This window comes from Sinohyriopsis cumingii, unplaced genomic scaffold, assembly GCF_028554795.1.
Source record: "Sinohyriopsis cumingii isolate HCF-2022 unplaced genomic scaffold, ASM2855479v2 utg005604l, whole genome shotgun sequence".
NCBI lineage: Eukaryota > Metazoa > Mollusca > Bivalvia > Unionida > Unionidae > Sinohyriopsis > Sinohyriopsis cumingii.
This window is the reverse complement of record NW_028316969.1, coordinates 27501-36994: the sequence shown is the minus strand read 5'-3', so window position 1 is coordinate 36994 and position 9494 is coordinate 27501.

The window sequence follows — 9494 nt, the reverse complement described above, 5'->3', positions numbered from 1 at the left end:
GACTCGTCCGGGCCGATGTGCCGGTGCTTCCCACTTCAAGATAGCTCTTGCCGTTCCAGAGAAAACTGCACCCAAGCCATTTTTTTCCCACGCTCCCGACCTTGACCTTGAACTACGCATTTTCTCAGCCGTACGGACGAACGGACCAGCAGATTTTCACGGGGTTTGCACGCACAGATGCGTCTTCTCCAGGCCCATCGTCCGACGTATGGCTCGTCAACATCCTGCCAAGTGGCGATGCTGAAAACTCGCTTCAACCCCATGTCGCGCTCCAGCGACATGCACGTGGACGGGTCGCACGGACGAACGGACAAGCCGATTTTCATGCGGTTTGCACCACCAGATGCGGCTCTTCCAGGCCCATCTTACGACGTAGGGCATGGCAACATACCTTTAAGTGGCGATGCTCAAAACTCGCTTCGACCCAATGTCGCCCGCTTCCGACATTGACATCAACGGGCCCGTTTTCTTCCCCGGACGGACGAACGGACGATGGGAATTCCATGTCTTTCACACCGTCCGACGTGTCTTGCCGAGACCGACCTGTCGGTAGGTCGCATGTCAAAATCGGTCCATTACTTTTCGAGCAAACTCGATTTAAGCCAACTTCGCACTCGTATGGTTCGGCGCGGCTGAAAACGTTTTCCAGAGCGCACGGACGAACGGACACGCCTACTCGACCGTGCCTGGCACCGGCAGACGCGTCTCGTCGGGCCCGAGCGGTCGAACCACGACACGGGACAATACCTCTACCCGTCGGCGAGAAAACTTTTTTTAATGGACATTTTCACTTTAACATTGGAGGGGGGTTCCAAAAATCGGTTTTCTCACCATTACGGACGAACGTACAGGTCCAATGGACTTATTTTTTTTTCCAAGACGCCTCTCGTCACGCCAGATCGAATGACGTCTTGCAATTGCCCATTGGTCCACCCGTTTGGCCAGGAAAAAAAATAATCCGATTCTCGCAGCGAGCTGACCATTGCGAATTCCATTGCATTCGTTTTCTTTGACTTACGGACGATCGGACCAGCCGAGATCCATGGGGTTTTCACTGCCAGCTGCGTCTCGTCGAGGCCCATCTGCCGATGGGTCGCACCTTAAGATCGCTCATAGGCTTTCGGAGAAAACCAACTTTAAGCTACCGACTTGGCACCGAAGCGTTTGCTATGCGAAGGCGTACGCACGAACGGACACAGCGACATGCACGGGGATAACACAGGCAGGTGCGACTCATCCAGACCTAGGCGCCGGTGGGTCAAACTTTAACATATCTTTCCACGCTTGGGAGAAAAACACTATTTTCCCACGCTCCCTACCTTGACCTTGACTATTGTGGCATGGGTGAAAAATAGCCCCTAACTCGGCCAAACCTCCACCGATTTTCAACATCTACCACTCTATGTCTTCGTCTCGACCAGGCGCGTCTGCCGAGGTGTAAAACGTGCCAATGTGACGTTCCCTTCCACCACTTCATTCTAGGAACCTAACGGTTTTTCCGCCATTTTGACACCACCTCGCCCGGTGGCGTCCGGGTGGCACCCGTTCCCCGACGTGGCCCCGTGGCCCCGACACGCTGCAGCAAACCGCTTGAAAATATTCCCAGCCGTTCTGGAGATATGGGGGAAACTGTAGCTTTTCGGACTTGGTCGTTTTGTGGCCCCTGCCGGGTGACAAAATAGCCCCTAACTCGGCCAAACCTCCACCGATTTTCAACATCTACCACTCTATGTCTTCGTCTCGACCAGGCGCGTCTGCCGAGGTGTGAAACGTGCCAATGTGACGTTCCCTTCCACCACTTCATTCTAGGAACCTAACGGTTTTTCCGCCATTTTGACACCACCTCGCCCGGTGGCGTCCGGGTGGCACCCGTTCCCCGACGTGGCCCCGTGGCCCCGACACGCTGCAGCAAACCGCTTGAAAATATTCCCAGCCGTTCTGGAGATATGGGGGAAACTGTAGCTTTACGGACTTTGTCGTTTTGTGGCCCCTGCCGGGTGACAAAATAGCCCCTAACTCGGCCAAACCTGCACCGATTTTCATCATCCAGCACTCTCTGTCTTCGTCTCGACCAGGCGCGTCTGCCGAGGTGTGAAACGTGCCAATGTGACGTTCCCTTCCACCACTTCATTCTAGGAACCTAACGGTTTTTCCGCCATTTTGACACCACCTCGCCCGGTGGCGTCCGGGTGGCACCCGTTCCCCGACGTGGCCCCGTGGCCCCGACACGCTGCAGCAAACCGCTTGAAAATATTCCCAGCCGTTCGGGAGATATGGGGGAAACTGTAGCTTTTCGGACTTTGTCGTTTTGTGGCCCCTGCCGGGTGACAAAATAGCCCCTAACTCGGCCAAACCTCCACCGATTTTCATCATCCAGCACTCTCTGTCTTCGTCTCGACCAGGCGCGTCTGCCGAGGTGTGAAACGTGCCAATGTGACGTTCCCTTCCACCACTTCATTCTAGGAACCTAACGGTTTTTCCGCCATTTTGACACCACCTCGCCCGGTGGCGTCCGGGTGGCACCCGTTCCCCGACGTGGCCCCGTGGCCCCGACACGCTGCAGCAAACCGCTTGAAAATATTCCCAGCCGTTCGGGAGATATGGGGGAAACTGTAGCTTTTCATCGGTTTTTTAATTGTGAGGACGACCTAGCACAAGTTCGAATCCCGCCGTCGACATGGCAGTCTAGAACCTTCATTGTCCAATATTCCAATGCAAACCCCATGGAAAAATGTCAAGCGGTTCCCGAAATATTCAACGTTTAGTGAAACGGCATAAAGACTTTTTGTAAAGTCATATGTTTTGACGCACCCACCGCCCCGACGATTGAGGAGGAGGTGTGCCAGGCAACTTGATATTTTCTGATACAGGCTATCGAGGCCGACTTGCCGACATAAACCCCGTCGAAATATTCCCATTTGTTACGGAGATATTGCCAAAAAAGTCATTTGTTCATCGGTTTTTTCACTGTGAAAACGACCTAGCACGAGTTCGAATCCCGCCGCCGACATAGCAATCTAGACCCTTCATTGGCCAATATTCTAATGCAAACCCCATGGAAAAATATCAAGGGGTTCCCGAGATATTCAACATTTAGTGAAACGGCATAAAGTCGATTTTTTTTGAAAAGTCATATGTTTTGACGCACCCACCGCCCCGACGATTGGGGAGGAGGTGTGCCAGGCAACTTGTTATTTTCTGATACAGGCTATCGAGACCGACTTGCCGGCATAAACCTCGTCGAAATATTCCCATTTGTTACGGAGATATTGCCAAAAAAGTCATTTGTTCATCGGTTTTTTCACTGTGAAAACGACCTAGCACGAGTTCGAATCCCGCCGCCGACATAGCAATCTAGACCTTTCATTGGCCAATATTCCAATGCAAACCCCATGGAAAAATATCAAGGGGTTCCCGAGATATTCAACATTTAGTGAAACGGCATAAAGTCGATTTTTTGAAAAGTCATATGTTTTGACGCACCCACCGCCCCGACCAACAGGGAAGAGTTCGAATCTCGCAGTTGACATTGCTTTATAGCTCTCGTAATGGCCGATCTGCCAAAGCAAACCCCATCAAAAAATTCCTATCCGTTACCGAGATAATGAATAAAATAAAACCGAGAAGTGAGACTGTGGCGCTAGTCCTTGTGTACCCCTGGCTTTCCCTTGGTGCAAAGCCGTTGGTAGCAAAGGCACGATTTCAAAATTGAAACTTTCCTGACCAACTACCCCCATATAGAATTTGGCACTATATATAGGGAAGAAGTGATTTTGGGGTCCTATACATTGCATTAGAGACGTAGTACGATAGCTGGTTTCTTCCCTGTTGCGACCGATCGCCTGGTCGCATCGGGACGATCGACCCCTCGTTGGATAGGTCGTCCCAGCCAGCATGCAATGCCGATCTAGCCAGGAGTGCTAGGAGTAGAGCGAAAGGTAGAGAGAGAGAGAGGCAGGGGCACCCTCTCTCGCTCTAGTAGCGATATGGCTTGGGTAGTGTCTGTAAGGTTAGGAAGTTGAAACTTTCCTAACTAACTACCCACATATAGTATTTGGCACTATTATATAGGAAAAAATGCGTTTCCTATGGTCTCGATTGAATGTGAATCGAGACGAGAGAGAGAGAGAGGCCGATAAGGCAGGCAGGCAGGTAGACACACACTCTCTCTCTCTGGTAGCTAGCTAGGTGCGATCGAAGGCTAGCCTACCAAGGACAGGACAAGCGTGAAGGGAGAGAGGCAGGCACGCTCTCTCTCTCTGGTAGCTAGCAAGGTGCGATCGAAGGCTAGCTTACCAAGGACAGGACAAGCGAGAAGGGAGAGAGAGAGAGGCAGGCACACTCTCTCTCTCTGGTAGCTAGCTAGGTCCGATCGAAGGCTAGCTTACTAAGGACAGGACAAGCGAGAAGGGAGAGAGGCAGGCACACTCTCTCTCTCTGGTAGCTAGCAAGGTGCGAGAGAGAGAGTGAGGAAAGGCTTGGGGAATCGAGGGTTTGGCCGTGGTAGAAAGCCCTTGGTAAAAACGGAACGAATTCAAAAAGGTGCACCTTTTGGGCAACTTTTTGACCAACTACCCACACATAGTATTTGGTACTATTATATAGGAAAAAATGCGTTTCCTATGGTCTCGATTGAAAGTGAATCGAGACGAGAGAGAGAGGCCGATAAGGCAGGCAGGCAGGCAGACACACACTCTCTCTCTCTCTGGTAGCTAGCTAGGTGCGAGCGAAGGCTAGCCTACCAAGGACAGGACAAGCGAGAAGGGAGAGAGAGAGGCAGGCACACTCTCTCTCTCTCTCTCTGGTAGCTAGCTAGGTCCGATCGAAGGCTAGCTTACCAAGGACAGGACAAGCGAGAAGGGAGAGAGGCAGGCACACTCTCTCTCTGGTAGCTAGCAAGGTGCGATCGAAGGCTAGCGTACGAAGGACAGGACAAGCGAGAAGGGAGAGAGGCAGGCACACTCTCTCTCTGGTAGCTAGCTAGGTCCGATCGAAGGCTAGCTTACCTAGGACAGGACAAGCGAGAAGGGAGAGAGAGAGAGAGAGAGGCAGGCACACTCTCTCTCTCTCTCTGGTAGCTAGCTAGGTCCGATCGAAGGCTAGCTTACCAAGGACAGGACAAGCGAGAAGGGAGAGAGGCAGGCACACTCTCTCTCTCTCTGGTAGCTAGCAAGGTGCGAGAGAGAGAGAGTGAGGAAAGGCTTGGGGAATCGAGGGTTTGGCCGTGGTAGAAAGCCCTTGGTAAAAACGGAACGAATTCAAAAAGGTGCACCTTTTTGGCAACTTTTTGACCAACTACCCACACATAGTATTTGGCACTATTATATAGGAAAAAATGCGTTTCCTATGGTCTCGATTGAAAGTGAATCGAGACGAGAGAGAGAGAGAGGCCGATAAGGCAGGCAGACACACACACTCTCTCTCTCTCTCTCTGGTAGCTAGCTAGGTGCGAGCGAAGGCTAGCCTACCAAGGACAGGACAAGCGAGAAGGGAGAGAGAGAGGCAGGCACACTCTCTCTCTCTCTCTGGTAGCTAGCACGGTGCGATCGAAGGCTAGCTTACCAAGGACAGGACAAGCGAGAAGGGAGAGAGAGAGAGAGGCAGGCACACTCTCTCTCTCTCTCTCTGGTAGCTAGCTAGGTCCGATCGAAGGCTAGCTTACCAAGGACAGGACAAGCGAGAAGGGAGAGAGGCAGGCACGCTCTCTCTCTCTCTGGTAGCTAGCACGGTGCGATCGAAGGCTAGCTTACCTAGGACAGGACAAGCGAGAAGGGAGAGAGAGAGAGAGAGGCAGGCACACTCTCTCTCTCTCTCTGGTAGCTAGCTAGGTCCGATCGAAGGCTAGCTTACCAAGGACAGGACAAGCGAGAAGGGAGAGAGGCAGGCACACTCTCTCTCTCTCTGGTAGCTAGCAAGGTGCGAGAGAGAGAGAGAGAGTGAGGAAAGGCTTGGGGAATCGAGGGTTTGGCCGTGGTAGAAAGCCCTTGGTAAAAACGGAACGAATTCAAAAAGGTGCACCTTTTTGGCAACTTTTTGACCAACTACCCACACATAGTATTTGGTACTATTATATAGGAAAAAATGCGTTTCCTATGGTCTCGATTGAAAGTGAATCGAGACGAGAGAGAGAGGCCGATAAGGCAGGCAGGCAGACACACACACTCTCTCTCTCTCTGGTAGCTAGCTAGGTGCGAGCGAAGGCTAGCCTACCAAGGACAGGACAAGCGTGAAGGGAGAGAGAGAGGCAGGCACGCTCTCTCTCTCTCTGGTAGCTAGCACGGTGCGATCGAAGGCTAGCTTACCTAGGACAGGACAAGCGAGAAGGGAGAGAGAGAGAGAGGCAGGCACACTCTCTCTCTCTCTCTCTGGTAGCTAGCTAGGTCCGATCGAAGGCTAGCTTACCAAGGACAGGACAAGCGAGAAGGGAGAGAGGCAGGCACGCTCTCTCTCTCTCTGGTAGCTAGCACGGTGCGATCGAAGGCTAGCTTACCTAGGACAGGACAAGCGAGAAGGGAGAGAGAGAGAGAGAGGCAGGCACACTCTCTCTCTCTCTCTGGTAGCTAGCTAGGTCCGATCGAAGGCTAGCTTACCAAGGACAGGACAAGCGAGAAGGGAGAGAGGCAGGCACACTCTCTCTCTCTCTGGTAGCTAGCAAGGTGCGAGAGAGAGAGAGTGAGGAAAGGCTTGGGGAATCGAGGGTTTGGCCGTGGTAGAAAGCCCTTGGTAAAAACGGAACGAATTCAAAAAGGTGCACCTTTTTGGCAACTTTTTGACCAACTACCCACACATAGTATTTGGTACTATTATATAGGAAAAAATGCGTTTCCTATGGTCTCGATTGAAAGTGAATCGAGACGAGAGAGAGAGGCCGATAAGGCAGGCAGGCAGGCAGGCAGGCAGACACACACTCTCTCTCTCTGGTAGCTAGCTAGGTGCGAGCGAAGGCTAGCCTACCAAGGACAGGACAAGCGTGAAGGGAGAGAGAGAGGCAGGCACGCTCTCTCTCTCCCTCTGGTAGCTAGCACGGTGCGATCGAAGGCTAGCTTACCTAGGACAGGACAAGCGAGAAGGGAGAGAGAGAGAGAGGCAGGCACACTCTCTCTCTCTCTCTCTGGTAGCTAGCTAGGTCCGATCGAAGGCTAGCTTACCAAGGACAGGACAAGCGAGAAGGGAGAGAGGCAGGCACACTCTCTCTCTCTCTGGTAGCTAGCAAGGTGCGAGAGAGAGAGAGAGAGTGAGGAAAGGCTTGGGGAATCGAGGGTTTGGCCGTGGTAGAAAGCCCTTGGTAAAAACGGAACGAATTCAAAAAGGTGCACCTTTTTGGCAACTTTTTGACCAACTACCCACACATAGTATTTGGTACTATTATATAGGAAAAAATGCGTTTCCTATGGTCTCGATTGAAAGTGAATCGAGACGAGAGAGAGAGGCCGATAAGGCAGGCAGGCAGGCAGGCAGGCAGACACACACACTCTCTCTCTCTGGTAGCTAGCTAGGTGCGAGCGAAGGCTAGCCTACCAAGGACAGGACAAGCGTGAAGGGAGAGAGAGAGGCAGGCACGCTCTCTCTCTCCCTCTGGTAGCTAGCACGGTGCGATCGAAGGCTAGCTTACCTAGGACAGGACAAGCGAGAAGGGAGAGAGAGAGAGAGGCAGGCACACTCTCTCTCTCTCTCTCTGGTAGCTAGCTAGGTCCGATCGAAGGCTAGCTTACCAAGGACAGGACAAGCGAGAAGGGAGAGAGGCAGGCACACTCTCTCTCTCTCTGGTAGCTAGCAAGGTGCGAGAGAGAGAGAGAGAGAGTGAGGAAAGGCTTGGGGAATCGAGGGTTTGGCCGTGGTAGAAAGCCCTTGGTAAAAACGGAACGAATTCAAAAAGGTGCACCTTTTTGGCAACTTTTTGACCAACTACCCACACATAGTATTTGGTACTATTATATAGGAAAAAATGCGTTTCCTATGGTCTCGATTGAAAGTGAATCGAGACGAGAGAGAGAGGCCGATAAGGCAGGCAGGCAGGCAGGCAGGCAGACACACACACTCTCTCTCTCTGGTAGCTAGCTAGGTGCGAGCGAAGGCTAGCCTACCAAGGACAGGACAAGCGTGAAGGGAGAGAGAGAGGAAGGCACACTCTCTCTGGTAGCTAGCTAGGTCCGATCGAAGGCTAGCTTGCCAAGGACAGGACAAGCGAGAAGGGAGAGAGAGAGAGAGGCAGGCACACTCTCTCTCTGGTAGCTAGCAAGGTGCGATCGAAGGCTAGCTTACCAAGGACAGGACAAGCGAGAAGGGAGAGAGGCAGGCACACTCTCTTTGGTAGCTAGCAAGCCCAGGCAAGGCAAGAACGTGGCTGCTTTTCGTTCGAAAATGGGCTGGGAAGCTCGATGGCACAGGGTACGTCGAAAAATATTCTGACCAACTACCCACATATAGTATTTGGCACTATTATATAGGAAAAAATGCATTTTCAGGTGGCTCGGTTGAAAATGAACAAAAATTTTGGTGTAGCATTCATATAGTAGTGGTATAGCTGCCTTGCGAACCGAGCACACTAGCCTACGATATCGGGAGCTATACCACAGTACTGGGGCGGTACACTGAGCTAGGCTTGTCTAGGCGCTCGCTGGTACAGGGTACCCCTAGGCAGCTGGCTTCGGACGATAGGGAAGGTGCATTCCGTGAAATGCTTTCCTTCCCAGGCAAGGCAAGAACGTGGTTGCTTTTCGTTCGAAAATGGGCTGGGAAGCTCGATGGCACAGGGTACGTCGAAAAATTTTCTGATCAACTACCCACATATAGAATTTGGCACTATTATATAGAAAAAAATGCATTTTCAGGTGGCTCGGTTGAAAATGAACAAAAATTTTGGTGTAGCATTCCTATAGTAGTGGTATAGCTGCCTTGCGAACCGAGCACACTAGCCTACGATATCGGGAGCTATACCACAGTACTGGGGCGGTACACTGAGCTAGGCTTGTCTAGGCGCTCGCTGGTACAGGGTACCCTTAGGCAGCTGGCTTCGGACGATAGGGAAGGTGCATTCCGTGAAATGCTTTCCTTCCCAGGCAAGGCAAGAACGTGGTTGCTTTTCGTTCGAAAATGGGCTGGGAAGCTCGATGGCACAGGGTACGTCGAAAAATTTTCTGATCAACTACCCACATATAGAATTTGGCACTATTATATAGAAAAAAATGCGTTTTCAGGTGGCTCGGTTGAAAGTGGACAAAAATTTTGGTGTAGCATTTATATATGAAAAGTATAGCGGCCTTGCGAACCGAGCTCACTAGCCTACAATATAGGCTGCTATACTGTCGATACTGGGGCGGTTAGTACGGCTAGGCTGACCTGGGAAGCTCGCTGGTACAGGGTATCCCTAGGCAGTCGGCTTTGGATGAGCTGGGGCGGTACGTGGCTTGGCGACCTAGGCGTCTAGGTCGCGGTAGGCTGGCTTGACCTACCGACACGTTCCTTGGTACAGGGTACCCTTGTGGCTAGCCATC